The 16,312-nt window shown below is 37.6% G+C and overlaps 2 long non-coding RNA genes across 2 annotated transcripts in view; both read right to left on the reverse strand.

Moving 5' to 3' along the window:
* The window catches only part of LOC125771849 (uncharacterized), an 86,842-nt gene extending 73,367 nt beyond the window's left edge, over window positions 1–13,475 (reverse strand). Inside the window, exon 1 of the long non-coding RNA XR_007419411.1 lies at window positions 12,531–13,475. This is a non-coding gene — a long non-coding RNA (uncharacterized LOC125771849). The remainder of the gene's footprint in view (window positions 1–12,530) is intronic.
* On the reverse strand, window positions 408–9,047 carry LOC125771846 (uncharacterized). Its single transcript, XR_007419408.1, has 2 exons — window positions 5,216–9,047; window positions 408–3,915 (listed from the first exon to the last, which is right to left on the reverse strand). It is a non-coding gene; the product is annotated as an uncharacterized LOC125771846 (long non-coding RNA).
* Window positions 13,476–16,312: the final 2,837 nt, after the last annotated feature.

Raw genomic sequence — 16,312 nt, forward strand, 5'->3', positions numbered from 1 at the left:
TCTTAACGATCTCTAAGGCCATGGCAGCCATTTCTGACCTACTGGACTTATTTTTACTAAATAGTCGGATAGCCAGTACGAGCTCATATTCCAACTCAAATATAATGGGCATTTGTGGTACTACTCTTTTCTGCAATTTCATAGACCAGTCACGATTATTATTCGTTCCCACATCTAATGAAAAGATCACATTGCTTAATTGTCAGATAATTGAAAACGATTAACAACGCCATAAGAGTCAAAATACAATACTTGATAATTCTTATAATACAACATTAACAACGCTTTAAGCAGTACAACACATTCAGTGAAATGCGATCATTCGAGTTCCTCCAAAGCCTAATGGGACATTTAGTGATTGGTGTTATTTTAACTTTTCTTCTAAATGATATACCGTATACCTGCAATAGCGATTCTTCGTACTCTTTGAAAGTTACAAAATATGTTTGCATCGATACGCCGTACAAGGAATCGACGCTTCACTACTGTAAAAGTATCCCGCGAAGAAACGCACCCACGTTAATTTCCGTGTCTACGACTGTTCCAAACCGATATAACGACATTGTAGTAAAAGTTCAGCTGTTCTATAAATTTAGCACTTATCAACCTTTCCTGATAACCATGGAAACACAGGGCTGTGAGTTCGTCCGGCATCCGCCAAAATTTGGCATAGAAAAGTACGTGTATGATATAATGAACGAATCTCTTCCACAGTTGTTAGATCCTTGTCCAGCAGGCGTAAGTAATATAAAAAAATGAAATGCTGTGATTGTCCTTCAAGTTCTAACTTTTATTTCCTACAACGCTAACAGAATCGTACCTACAACGCTACTTGGTACTTTCAAGAAAAATACGCGCCTAGGAACATTCCAGGAGGTGAATATAAACTACAATTTAAACTGGTAGCACCACGCAACGTCATCTTATTTGGAATGGATGTATATGTCGTAGTGCGTAATACTGGAATAATTTCCGGAATTAATTGGAAATATAATACAACAAAATTGTAACTTGAACTTCGAACCAAGTATTCAAATGGCATCAAGAGCAAATACCGAATGTACCATAAAATTTTCAATTTTTTTTTCTTATGTTCGCTCTCAAGACTTCACTCCGGAACGATGAAATTTTACATTGTGACGCGTGATGTGTCCTCTAGATAAAGCGAATCTGGTTTTTATATCATCTTGTCATTCCTGCAGAAAGTCTAGAGAAAAAGACGAGGAACAACAGGAAAGTGCTCTCAACGTTCCACTGGAATCCACTAACCAAACACAAATAATGAACACTCGCACTCATCGAATTTTTCCTGAATTTAATGAAGCGAATGTTTAAATCCTATTCACAATACCCTTTGCAAATATTTTCCAATGGAACTAATGAAAACTGCTTGTTGTTTAATTGCCGTAACGTAAATTACGATCATTTCGTTACGAACGATTAGCGATCATATGCTGCAAAACATAGCTGCAATCAGTTTATTCTATCCTGCACAATGGGACTGATCGCATTTCTCTGTAGAGTTAGAGTGTTTTTAATGTTGAGTGTTGTTTTCATTTTACTATTAAAAGATATACGAACTAGCTCTAACGGTGCTTCTTCATTCTCTATAAAAATTATAAAATATGTTTGCATCGATACGCCATACAAGGAATCGACGCTTCACTACTGTAAAACTATCCCGCGAAGAAACGCACCCACGATGATTTCTATGGCTATAGATGTTCCAAAACTTTACAACGACATTGTAGTGAAAGTTCAGCTGTTCTATAAATTTAGCACTTATCAACCTTTCCTGGTTAGCATGGAAACACAGGGTTGTGAGTTCGTCCGGCATCCACCACAATTTGGCATACAAAAGCTTGTGTATGATATAATGGAAGATTCTGTTCCAGTGTTGCTACTACCTTGTCCAGCAGGCGTGAGTAATATAAAAATTATGATATGCTGTGTTTGTATTTCATTCCTAACTTCGGTTTCCGTGTTGCAGAATCGTACCTACAACGTTACTTGGTACCTTCACGATAAGTACGCGCCTAGGAACATTCCAGCAGGAGATTATAAACTGCATTTTAAACTGATAGTGCAACCAAGCATTACCTTATTTGGAATGGATGTTTATGGTGCAGTGCGTAATACTGGAATCGTTTCTGCATTTATGACACAATAATGCATGTTTCGGAAATTGCATTAAAGAAAAAATATAATAATCTAGAATCAAACTTCAAAAGAATTTAATAAATTTTTGTGTAGAGTACTAACATCTATGAGAAGCGCCCAACTCCTCAGTCATATTCAAGGATACAAATACTCGAATTAGGTTTAGGCTTACTAGCGCCATAAGCCTTATTCAAAAGTTTAAATATTGCAGTCTTCGTAGATATATACGTAGGTACACTTTTTGCTTTCTTGACGTCAGGGTTTAAACCAGACATGTCTAATATACGGCCCGCTGTCCGGATCCGGCCCGCGAGGTCTTTGAATTCGGCCCGCGAAGGAAGAACGAGAACATCGATTATTATCTGGGTTGGGTGAGGTTTAGCTTGGAAAATTGAGGAATAATTTATATATGTTGTGTGTGTACTCTTTTACATTTAAGTAACACGCTCGAGAGTCCTTCTTGAAGTTCAAAGTACTGTTGTATTTTATTTCCTTCCGACTTCTCCTTCCCTTTCCGACCTATATTGGCCAGCAAGATAATTTTTGTTTGCAAACTGGCCCGCTAGTAAAAATGAGTTTGACATCACTGGTTTTAACAGTGACATAAAAAAAAAACGTTACTTTGATTCGTATTTTTTCCTTCTTAGTGACACTACAATGCCGTGACTGTATCTCGCCGGGATGTCAAACTCTATCTTGTCTCTATAGAGTCTTCTTCTCTTGCCTTTTCTTAACGACCTCTAAGGTCATGGCAGCCATTTCTGACCTACTGAACTTATTTTTGCTAAATAGTCGGATAGCCATTGCGAGCTCATATTCCAACTCAAATATAATGGGCATTTGTGGTACTACTCTTTTCTATAATGTCATAGACCAGTGGAATTCATTATTCGTTCTCAAATCTAATGAAAAGATCACATTGCTTAATTGTCAGATAATTGAAAACGATTAACAACGCCATAAGAGTCAAAATACAATACTTGATAATTCTTATAATACAAAATTAACAACGCTCTAAGCAGTACAACACATCCAGTGAAATGCGAACATTCGAGTTCCTCCACATGCTAATGGGACATTTAGTGATTAGTGTTATTTTAACTTTTCTTCTAAATGATATACCGTGTACCTGCAATAGTGATTCTTCGTACTCTTTGAAAGTTACAAAATATGTTTGCATCGATACGCCGTACAAGGAATCGACGCTTCACTACTGTAAAAGTATTCCGCGAAGAAACGCACCCACGATGATTTCTGTTTCCATACATGTTCCAAACCTATACAACGACATTGTAGTAAAAGTTCATCTCTTCTATAAATTTAGCACTTATCAACCTTTCCTAATTACTACGGAAGGAAAAGCTTGTGAATTAATCCGACATCCGCCAGAATGGGGGATACAAAAGCATGTGTATGACATAATGGAAGATACAGTTCCAGAGTTGTTAGTCCCTTGTCCAGCAGGCGTAAGTAATGTAAAAGAATGAAATCCTGTGTTTGTATTTCATTTGTAACTCGTGCTTCCTTGTTGCAGAATCGTACCTACAATATCTCTTGGTGCCTTCAAGATCGGCACGCGCCGAAGAACATTCCAGCAGGGGAATACAAACTACAATTTAAACTGGTAGCACAATCCACCCTCAACATATTTGCAATGGATGTATATTTCGCAGTGCGTAATACTGGAATCATTTCCACTTTTATGCTCGATTAATTGGTCTATATGTGACTGCATACACACACCAAATACACAACCTTTCCAAGACGTAACGTAAATCAATGAAATTATTTTTCCTGCGACTAAGAAATTGAGTGGCCTGGGTCTTCCTTAGTTACATCACTGATTGGAAAACCAAACAAAAATTTGAACACCTTTCAGTGTACTGGAATCGGTAATTCGTTCCTTTCGTTCCACGTGCCCTCCCGAATCTGGCCGATACTTGACAGTGCTGGATTGTAACTTGGATTGTAAACATTGTTGGGATTTATACACTTCTGAGCTTGGAGACTCGTAGCATTTTTACCATTAAATGTCTGTGGCTGTGATCTAATTGATTTTATTTTACATCTAGTGCAAAAAAATTGAAAACTTGACAAAAGCTAACAATCGCACTTGAGACAAAACGATTCTTCCGTTTCTCCTAACGCATAGGGCAGAATACCATTAGCAGAGGACAAACTGATAATTTATTTCTAACATTTGAAGAGATCATTATAAACCCATTTCCAAAAGATTGATACTAATACACAAATATCATACTTTATTTGTTTGATCTTAAGAACCGATTAGTACACCTCTAAAAGAGCAACGTTCATGGTTCATGGTGCAGTTTATTCTATCAAGCGAAATGGGAACGTTCCAATTTCTGCGCAGGCTAACAGGATACTTGATAATTGGATTTGTTTTAACTATTTTTTTAAAACATGTACCAACAAGCTGCACCGCTGCTTCTTCATATGCTTTTAAAGTTAAAAAATATATCTGCATTGATATGCCGTACAAAGAATCGACACTTTACTCCTGTAAAAGTATCCCGCGAAGAAACGCACCTACAATGGTTCATGTGTCTATAAATGTTCCTAAACTATACGACAAAATTATAGTGAAAGTTGGAATGTTCTATAAATTTAGCACATATCAACCATTCCTAATCACTATAGGAGAAGACGCGTGTGAGTTAATTCGACATCCGCCACAATTTGGTGTACAAAAGCATGTGTATGATATAGTAGAAGAAACGGTTCCAGAGTTGTTGGTTCCTTGTCCAACAGGGGTGAGAATTACAAAAAAATGTAAATTTGTACACCAATTGACACTTATTTCCTTTTTGCAGAATCGAACCTACAATCTGTCTTGGTACTTTCAAGAACGACACGCACCGAAGAACATTCCCGCAGGGGAATACAAACTGCAATTTCAATTGATAGTGCAACCCAACATAACCATATTTGCAATGGATGTATATTTCGCAGTGCGTAACACTGGAATCATTTCCACTTTTATGCTCGATTAATTGGTCTATATGTGACTGCATACACACACCAAAGACACAACCTTACCAAGACGTAACGTAAGTCAATGAAATTATTCTTCCTGCGACTAAGAAATTGAGTGGCCTGGGTCTTCCTTAGTTACATCACGGATTAGAAAACCAAAAAAAAATTTGAACACCTTTAAATGCACTGGAATCGGTAATTCGTTCCTTCCGGTATTCTTTCATGGCGATTTGATATCGCTGTACTAGACTAGTAATTGAAATAAAAAAAGATTAGTATTTGTTTGATTTATTTTCTGCGATCCTTTTAATGATGATGTAGTAAGTTTTTGGCTCTATGAAACTGGATACAAGACAAAAAAGGTAGCAAAAGATGATGCAATAGCTGAGATACGGCATAAGGTACAAATATACCATCAAAAAAACAAAACGACTAATCATTCTAATCTAGGTTATAAAATTAAAATCTTCTTATTATTTCACAAATAGTAAGAACTTCGGACTATTTGTGTTTGTTGGACATCTCAAGCCCATAAAGGTCCAATCGATAGTTCAGTTTCTGACGTTGCACTCTGTTATATAACTTAATCCTTGGTCTGGTTGAAACTGTTTATAAATCGAAATTAAGCTGTATAACAGGTATGCTACAAGGTATATTTAAAACTTGTCGAAGGCCTTTGAACTGATTATAAAACCATTTTGGACCGATTACTGCTAATGAAAATATAACTTTGTTTAATTGTGACAATTCAAATAAAACCTTTCGTTTTGTAAACGTGGACATTAGAGGCAGGAAGTTGTTTATTTCTTTATAGGCGATCTTCTTCTACTGCTTATAGAACAACGATTGCTTGGCGTTAGTCAAAACGTTTGTAATAGATCAGTTGCAATCCAACTTCTGTCCAACCTGCTCCGTACTTCTTTCAATCAAAGTGAATGGTCTGCGAAACAGATGATGTCCGCTCGTAGTATATCTAGACACATCCGGAATTAGTCGTGTTGTCCTAATAGCGAACTCTGCGGATCGTTTGCTGATACGCTCCAAGGCGATACTAATTTGTCAGTTTCTTAGGGTTGAACGGCTTTTTCGAGGTACTTCCAGATGGTCAGACTTCCAGATGGACAGATCATATCTGTCGATATGAGGATGGCTCACTAGGAAGAACTTCCTTGCTATGCTTTTTCCATTCCAACAAATATATCGACCGGTTCACGCTTCGGATTCAGCAACTTCGTGATCTCAACTACTTTCTCGTCTTTTACTGGATACTTGGGCGTTCAATCGTAATGGTACAATTTTCCGGTCACTCCATCAGAGGTCTATTTAGGCAAAGTTGACGTATCTTAGCTGTATCATCGATAATTCCTGCGTGTCTCCAAGAACCCTTTCTGCATCTTTAGGATCCCACTGAATCTTCCAAGCGTTCACGACCCCGACAGTGACGATGGCTTGGTTCTCTGGAAATAGCGTTGCAATTTCGTTTCATTTGCACTTGTGATATTCCAACGTAGTCTAAACGCTCGTTGGGGCCAGACGTACTTAACAAAAAGATGATCCCATACATCATATTACGTTGCACATCATGAACATGCACTTCCGCGCACAGACAAACAATAAACTTCCGTTGTTTGGTACACGTCCAGGACTTTTTCTACGTTAGCTGCTGCCTCAGACCATTCGGAGTAGGTATCCTGAATCCGGTCGACATCTGACAGTGGTGGAGTGGTGAAAGTTAATGCTTGGATTGTAAAAATGGTTGGGATTTTATACACTTTTGAGCTCCGGAACGCGTAGTATATTTGCCATTAAACACGTCTCTTATACTCTCTCTAAGTGATAGGCGATTAGCCTATCTGATCTAATTGATTTTATTTTACATCTAGTGCAAAAAATTTAAAACTTGACAAAAGCTAACAAACGCACTTGAGACAAAACGATTCTTCCGTTTCTTCTTACGCATAGGACAGAATACCATTAGCAGAGGACAAACTGATAATTTATTTCTAACATTTGAAGAGATCATTATAAACCCATTTCCAAAGATTGATACTAATGCACAAATATCATACTTTATTTGTTTGATTTTAAGAACCGATTAGTACACCTCTAAAAGAGCAACGTTCATGGTTCATGGTGCAGTTTATTCTATCAAGCGAAATGGGAACGTTCCAATTTCTGCGCAGGCTAACAGGATACTTGATAATTGGATTTGTTTTAACTATTTTTTTAAAACATGTACCAACAAGCTGCACCGCTGCTTCTTCATATGCTTTTAAAGTTAAAAAATATATCTGCATTGATATGCCGTACAAAGAATCGACACTTTACTCCTGTAAAAGTATCCCGCGAAGAAACGCACCTACAATGGTTCATGTGTCTATAAATGTTCCTAAACTATACGACAAAATTATAGTGAAAGTTGGAATGTTCTATAAATTTAGCACATATCAACCATTCCTAATCACTATAGGAGAAGACGCGTGTGAGTTAATTCGACATCCGCCACAATTTGGTGTACAAAAGCATGTGTATGATATAGTAGAAGAAACGGTTCCAGAGTTGTTGGTTCCTTGTCCAACAGGGGTGAGAATTACAAAAAAATGTAAATTTGTACACCAATTGACACTTATTTCCTTTTTGCAGAATCGAACCTACAATCTGTCTTGGTACTTTCAAGAACGACACGCACCGAAGAACATTCCCGCAGGGGAATACAAACTGCAATTTCAATTGATAGTGCAACCCAACATAACCATATTTGCAATGGATGTATATTTCGCAGTGCGTAACACTGGAATCATTTCCACTTTTATGACACAGTAGTTAGTTTAGAGATGGTTAAATACACACAATAAATAAACAATCGTTTCTTTGGAAGCATTATTAATAAATCTCTGAACCAAGAGTATCTGTAATCTCATTAATTTATTTTTCCTTATGATTTCCTGTGCCAGTGCTACATGTAAATGGCATCGGACGGCCCAACCCCTGATGTCCTTTTAGGTACGTCATATGGACAGAGGAAGCCTGGTAGACCCAAACTGAGATTGAGCGATGGCGTTAACGCGTTCGCCAGAAGGAACGGGATAACGGATTGACAGACGCTGGACCGCGAGAAGTGTAAGAGCTCAGTAAGTCTCTTTCTTCTTGGCTTTTAACGACTTTACAGGTCACGCCGGCCATTTCTGGCTTACTAGACTTATTTTTACCACGTAGCCGAATAGTCAGTCCTTGCTACGGGGGAACGGTCCGGATGGGATTTGAACCCGGTCCGGCCGTGTGGACTGGCGCCGTTTATCACATGCACCATCGGGCCGCCCCTAGCTAAGTAAGTAAGTATATAATAAGTAAGAGCCAATCTTAATTATTTTACTGGTATGAGGAGAAGAAGGATCAAAAGGCTCCATCAAATACTTTTAATTTAGGTTGCTTTGTCCGCTCTCAAGACTTCACTCCGGAGCAATGTAAGTTAACATTATGACACACTTCGTGTTCTCCAAATATAGCAAATCTGGTTATTATAACATCATGTCATTCATACAGACAATCTAGAACCGTAAAGCTGAAAAACGAGAGCAAAGTGCTCTCAACGTTCCACTGGGTGCAACTAGCCAAACACATATACTGAACACTCGACCTCATCTAACTTTTCCTCAATTTAATGTAACGAGAAAGATAAGATTATTATTAAACCATTTATTATCAAACGATTTCTGGCTAATGAAAACAGTTTGTTGTTTATTTGCCGTAGCGTCAAAAACGATAAGCGATCATAAAAGAAATGCTGCAAAACATAGCTACAATGAGTTTATTCTATTCTGCAAAATGAAACTAATCGCATTGCTCTGTAGAGTTAGGGTGTTTTTCATGTTGAGTGTTGTTTTCATTTTACTATTAACAGATATACGAACAAACTCTAACGGTGCTTCTTCGTACTCTTTGAAAGTTACAAAATATGTTTGCATGGATACGCCATACAAAGAAACGACGCTTCACTACTGTAAAAGTATCCCGCGAAGAAACGCACCGACGATGATTTCTATGGCTATAGATGTTCCAAAACTTTACAACGACATTGTAGTAAAAATTCAGCTATTCTATAAATTCAGCACTTATCAACCTTTCCTGATTACTGTGGAAGGAAACGCTTGTGAATTCATTCGACATCCGCCACAATTGGGCATACAAAAGCACGTGTACAATGTAATTGAAGAATCGCTTCCAGAGCTGCTATATCCATGTCCGATAGGCGTGTGTATTTGAAAATATTAAACTCTGTGTTGGTACTTCAATTGAAACTCCATTTCTTATTGCAGAATCGTACCTACAACGTTACTTGGTACCTTCAAGAACGACACGCACCAAAGAACATTCCAGCAGGGGAATACAAACTCCAGTACAAAGTGATAGCGCGACGCAACGTCACCATGTTTGTAATGGATGTATATATCGTAGTGCGTAATAGTGGCATCGTTTCTTCCTTCATGACGCAATGATACTTATTAGCAATTAAGCAATTTAAACAACTGAGTAAATACAATATTATATTAAACACGGAATTACACCTGACAAGGTACGATTTGACGTATGGTTTACTCTACTTCATAAGATGTACAGCAAGCGATTCCGGAAGAGAAATAGTTTCCAATTTGATGCTTTTTAAAAACATCTTTGGGGAAAAGCTAAAAGGTCATGAAATAAGCAAGATATAACACCTGCTGCCAAATTCATCTTCACTTTTCCATCAATCGTATTTGAAAATAGCCACAGAAGCAAGCAGCTGTACCAACGGACGAACTATTCTCGATATGATGTCCCATAAGTTGATGAACGATTCAATTGTATTCAGTCCGCATGCCTGGGAAAAGGAAATTTAACCCAATGTATACACTAAGCATTATATTTAAAACGCATTTTTCATGTTAATAAATGGCTATCTTAGTGCTTTGGTGTATCAGCTCCAATATACTGAGCATTTGTGGTACTATCCTTTTCTATAATGTCATAGACCAGTCACGATCATTATCATTATTATTCATATCATTATTCGTTCCCAAATCTAATGAAAAGATCACATTGCTTAATTGTCAGAAAATTGAAAACGATTAACAACGCCATAAGAGTCAAAATACAATACTTGATAATTCTTATAATACAACATTAACAACGCTCTAAGCAGTACAACACATCCAGTGAAATGCGATCATTCGAGTTCCTCCACAGGCTAATGGGACATTTAGTGATTGGTGTTATTTTAACTTTTCTTCTAAATGATATACCGTATACCTGCAATAGCGATTCTTCGTACTCTTTGAAAGTTACAAAATATGTTTGCATCGATACGCCGTACAAGGAATCGACGCTTCACTACTGTAAAAGTATCCCGCGAAGAAACGCACCCACGTTAATTTCCGTGTCTACGACTGTTCCAAACCGATATAACGACATTGTAGTAAAAGTTCAGCTGTTCTATAAATTTAGCACTTATCAACCTTTCCTGATAACCATGGAAACACAGGGCTGTGAGTTCGTCCGGCATCCGCCAAAATTTGGCATAGAAAAGTACGTGTATGATATAATGAACGAATCTCTTCCACAGTTGTTAGATCCTTGTCCAGCAGGCGTAAGTAATATAAAAAAATGAAATGCTGTGATTGTCCTTCAAGTTCTAACTTTTATTTCCTACAACGCTAACAGAATCGTACCTACAACGCTACTTGGTACTTTCAAGAAAAATACGCGCCTAGGAACATTCCAGGAGGTGAATATAAACTACAATTTAAACTGGTAGCACCACGCAACGTCATCTTATTTGGAATGGATGTATATGTCGTAGTGCGTAATACTGGAATAATTTCCGGAATTAATTGGAAATATAATACAACAAAATTGTAACTTGAACTTCGAACCAAGTATTCAAATGGCATCAAGAGCAAATACCGAATGTACCATAAAATTTTCAATTTTTTTTTCTTATGTTCGCTCTCAAGACTTCACTCCGGAACGATGAAATTTTACATTGTGACGCGTGATGTGTCCTCTAGATATAGCGAATCTGGTTTTTATATCATCATGTCATTTCTGCAGAAAGTCTAGAGAAAAAGACGAGGAACAACAGGAAAGTGCTCTAAACGTTCCACTGGAATCCACTAACCAAACATAAATAATGAATAACATTAATGAAGCGAATGTTTAGATCCTATTCACAATACCCTTTGCAAATATTTTCCAATGGAACTAATGAAAACTGTGGTGCGTAATACTGGTGGTGCGTAATACTGGAATCATTTCCTCTTTTCTGGTCGAGTAATTAGTAGACCGGTAACTAAATCTAGAAGCTTTACATTGCGAAACATTTTAGCTGGATGGTCGCTAACTGGGGTTTATACCGATTAAAAAGCTATTACACTTTAAAATTATACAACATGTACAATAATCAGGTAGCCCTCGGTGAGAGTGCATATGTCAGACTACTATCCCAATACAGTCATTACACACGAAGGTACAGTTCGAATCGGATTTGGTACCGGTCCTGTCGTTTGGCTAGGTCCCATACCTTGAAACCATTACCATATACACTAATAAAATGTATGACCTTATTTTCTGAGTCATGGACATTACAAGACCTGAATATATTTATTTCTCTCTCTCTCTCTCTCTCTCTCTCTCTCTCTCTCTCTCTCTATCTCTCTCTCTCTTTCTTTCTCTTCTGGGCTTAACGACCTCTAAGGTCAGACCGGCCATTTCTGGCTTACTAGACTTTATCTTAGTCAGATAGTCAGTCTTAGATCACATACACCACTGGGACGGCCCGGGATTATATTTATTGAATAATTTATGTATTATTGAGAATGAAGGCTTTTCGGCTTATTATCAGCCTCATAAGACTGAAGTTAGAACAATTTTCACAACGCATTCCATCTTTGTATTTCGTCTTATTGCGGGACTCCTCAGTTCAATTCTTGATTATAGTTGAATGTAAATCAATTAAGAAGAGATATACAACCAACATGTTTAAAAAAAAATTGTATACATTTTCTCTAAGCTTCAGGTTTCAGACAAGTTTTGTAAAAAATTCAAATTCAAATTGTGGAATTTGGCAAACTCAAGTTGTGGAATTCAAATTTCGCAACTAACAAAGTTACGGCTCAATAAGTAAACTCACCCCCAACTTCTAAGATCGGACGAGTATTTCGCAAAACAACGTTTTGCAAATCACTTTTTAAAAAAATGTTCGGCGACCTATAAACAGTGGACCCTAGGCGGAATACCTATTCCCCATTCCCTATCCATACCTTTGACGCAAACTTGATGAAATAATAAGCTGCCAGAATCTGTCCTGTTGCTTCTAGTACAAATCATACTTTACTTACCCTGATAAACGATAGTTTGTGCACAGGACACATTATTTTCATAAACTTCAGGAACGCATTTACTTCGGCAGACAAAACTGCTTTTTCGTGGCCACTTTGCTTATACACACTACTATTTTCTTTTTCAGCAAGCAAACTTCAATGCACTTGGGCGCATTTAAAACAACATACTCACATAAAATGGCCACTAATACATTTTTTCAACACATTCTTCACTAATTCACGCAATAAGCCATAATAAGCAATAAGCCTGATTGAAAAATCGACATCACTTTTTTACGCCATGATTTTATGAAAAAACTCGTAGGCAAAATACACTTCACAACACAAATGCAAATAAATTGCAAGCTTAGTACACGCACTGATTGTTAATGTTCTTACTCAAACACAAAATTCTAACTTTAACGTCGGAATAAGAACGCCAAAATGTACGCAAAATGGAACAAATCTTGTTAACGCTTTACCACTATCAACACGATACCGTTAGATTAGATGAGATGTCAAAATGTCAAAAGAGTAATTATGGCGGGAAACGCACCGCCTCAATACACCTACGCATAGCGTCTTTCAATTTGCCTAATCGTTTGTAAACTGTTTACAATCCTTTCCTGTTACGAAAGATAAATCAGATTTATTTAAAATGCAATGAAAGATGAAAATTTTACTTTTTCGTTTAGTAGACAATACTGTTTCTGATTTTGGGGCTCCTTCAATTTAAAACAGGAGCATTCTTTCACTTACACACTGTACGCATTGCTGTACAGCAAGCACTCGATCGAAGCATCACGCATACACTGACACACTGACCCAAGCCGACGCCGGCAGCCATTTGAACGCGTGCAAAAGATGTTCACTTTTTAACATTATATCACTCACAAATTGTTGTACTAAATGTTCTTTGTATGAAACAAAGTCCTTAAGGAAAGGATATCACTTTTAAACATCAAAAAAACTTGCAAATGGCTTGCAAAATGTTCTACAAAGAAAGGACGCCACTTTACCGCAAGCCTTTTTTTCATTACGCAACCGCGCTGCTGTCCCGATCACTACTGATCACACTTTCTCCTTTGCTCATTATCATTATCTCTCCTGCTTCGTTATCACTTCACTGCTCTCACTGCTTCGTGTAGGTGTGCATAACTATAATTGGCGAAGCGGTCGTTCGAACCTATCTCTCGCATCTCACTCTTTCGCACGCACTTTGTTCTCCGAAGCGACGAATGACAAAAACCTCGTAAAAAACAATTAACCTCTTCGCTCCACTTGATCAGATTCGTTCTTACATTTATGTCGTAGAAAGTTTTTTTTTAACATTTTTTAATAACATTAATAACAGTATTCTAGTGTTTAGTAGGAAAATCAAATTTAAAGGAAAATTAGTTCGGTGACCGGGGCCGAATGCTTGCATCGTCGCGGTCGGGTGGAATATTTCCGATGAGAATCGGCGGAAGGAAAACGAGAATGAGCCAGGACCGACTTCTAGCCTCGTCAAAGCTTTGTTTCAGATTGAGCTTGATTTTTTTTTTCGAGATCCCCCTAACATCTACCGTTGCATCCGTTTACTGTCTGTAAACCGATTGAATAGAAAAGTACTACATGCACAAATCTATATGTTCAATTTTTTAAAAATTCAATTAAAAAAAAATAAAAATTAAAAAAAAAATTTCAATCAAATACTGTCTTCTTAAAATGACAGGTAGACTTTCTTTTCAAATATTTCGGATATGATCTTTATGCAAACTTCTTCGAAACATACTCACGTGTGATGAATTGAAATCTTGACAGAAGTTTTGGTTTTATTTCATTCTTCAGATTTTGTGTTTCATATCCAATAAACATAATATATTATTTCTTGGGTCAATTACTAGTTCTATTACAACGGAAAAAAATTGTGTGACTGTGTAAGCCACTCTGTGTTAACATTCCGTATACGGACCTAAAACTGGAAACGAATTATGTTTCTGAGGTATCTCATCACAATTCAGCGGGTTGTTGATAAGATTTAAATAGTCGAGCTCTTCCGGCAGATTGCTCATGTTCAATGCTTTCAAATTATTATCGTACATATATATTGCTTTCATCGCCACAATAGGCCGCAGGTAGACGTCTGTTATGTTGTTGTTTGAAACACACAATTCACTTAATCTTATAGGTACCTCACCATCCTGGGCGATCAAGCTGACCAAACGATTTTTCGATATATCCAGCAAATTGAGATTGTTCATCCAGCTGAATGCGCTGAAATTTATCTGCGCTAGTTCGTTTCTCGCCAGCTGAATCGATAGCAGTGTGGCGTAGAAGTCCGTACAGTTGGGCGTTTCCAGCTCCTGTTCGGTTTCCTCTTGCTCACTGTAGTACTTACGCCACGAGCAGAATACATTCCCATTTCTGTACTCTATTGCATCCAATGATTGGCTCTGATATAAATCGGTAAGTTTGTTGTTTTCCAAAAATATAGCCTTTAAGTTGCGCATCGTTGCAAATGTGCCAACGTCTAGTTGTTTGAGGAGGTTGTTGGACAAAAATATTTCATCCAGATTTTTGCAACACGCCACACCGGGTGAAACCGTTACTATTTCGATCCGATTGCTTACCAGGTAAAGGAGAGAAACGGATGAATTTTCTAACATGTCAAAGTTAAAGTTGATAAGCTGTGAACTCGATACCCAGAGTATATCCAATGCGGCTAGCCTTGAAACCGTGGGTGAAACGACACGCAGCGACGTGTACTCCGCGCGGAATTCTTGCAAACTAATATTGTCTTCGAAATGGACATCCTCAACTTCCGTTTTCAACAGCTGCACCACAGTGGGGCTCATATGTGCTGGAAAAACTACTTGCGTCACATTCGAGTTACTTATCACCAACTTCCAAGGTGTTATGTTGTACAGTGGGTTTGTGAGATTAAGCACATCTATGGTAGCCATATTGAAAGTCAGCTCTTCGGTGTTGGTCGTTAGAAAGGAGTACTCTTTAGGTACACTCTCACTGGTGAGATTGACGATCGTACATGTAGCATTACTATCGTCGTGCGTAACATTCAATATGCTCGTCCCGTATTCGATCATTACCGTCGCACAAAGCAGCAGCACAATACTAAATGAAAAGGCGCACGTTTGAACTTAAAGCAGCTACAAAGAAAGCTCACTGCATACGCACCTTCCTCGCTGCGACATTTCTTTTTTATGCTAAACTCACTACGAAGAGATATTGCACAAAAACCACCGTTTAGACGAGTGATCATTCCATCAATCCAGCTTCACACTTTATATGAACAACTCCACATAGCGTACTGGAGAACGGTAATTTACACATTATTTTCCAATTTACACTCTAATTGGTTAGCGATCGGAAGAAAAAGCCGGTGAGGTGTTTAATGTGATTTTAAGTGAACTGTTTTATATGAAGACAAACTTGAATACTCGTTAAACGAAACTGTGTAGGTCACGATCGGTCACATATATCTACACAAATGATGTACATTGCTAACTACATATCTACAGTCCAATTTGCATTGAAATAAAATAACATAAAAATTCAAAAATCACGTTTTTTTGGGAAACTCATCAGTATCGTTATCTCTCATTACAATAGTAATGTGTCATCACTATGTCCCTAAAGAAGAAGTGATTAGTTTGCGTGACACATTATTTGATATAATTCGCACATCAGGGCATATAAAAATGCATAATTAATCGAGGTAATGTATGTTGAGTGTTTGCCACTACTTTGAAGTCACACAAATGGGGTAACGGGTGGCTTAAACTCGCAAACATCCCAAC

This window comes from Anopheles funestus, chromosome 3RL (assembly GCF_943734845.2).
Source record: "Anopheles funestus chromosome 3RL, idAnoFuneDA-416_04, whole genome shotgun sequence".
NCBI lineage: Eukaryota > Metazoa > Arthropoda > Insecta > Diptera > Culicidae > Anopheles > Anopheles funestus.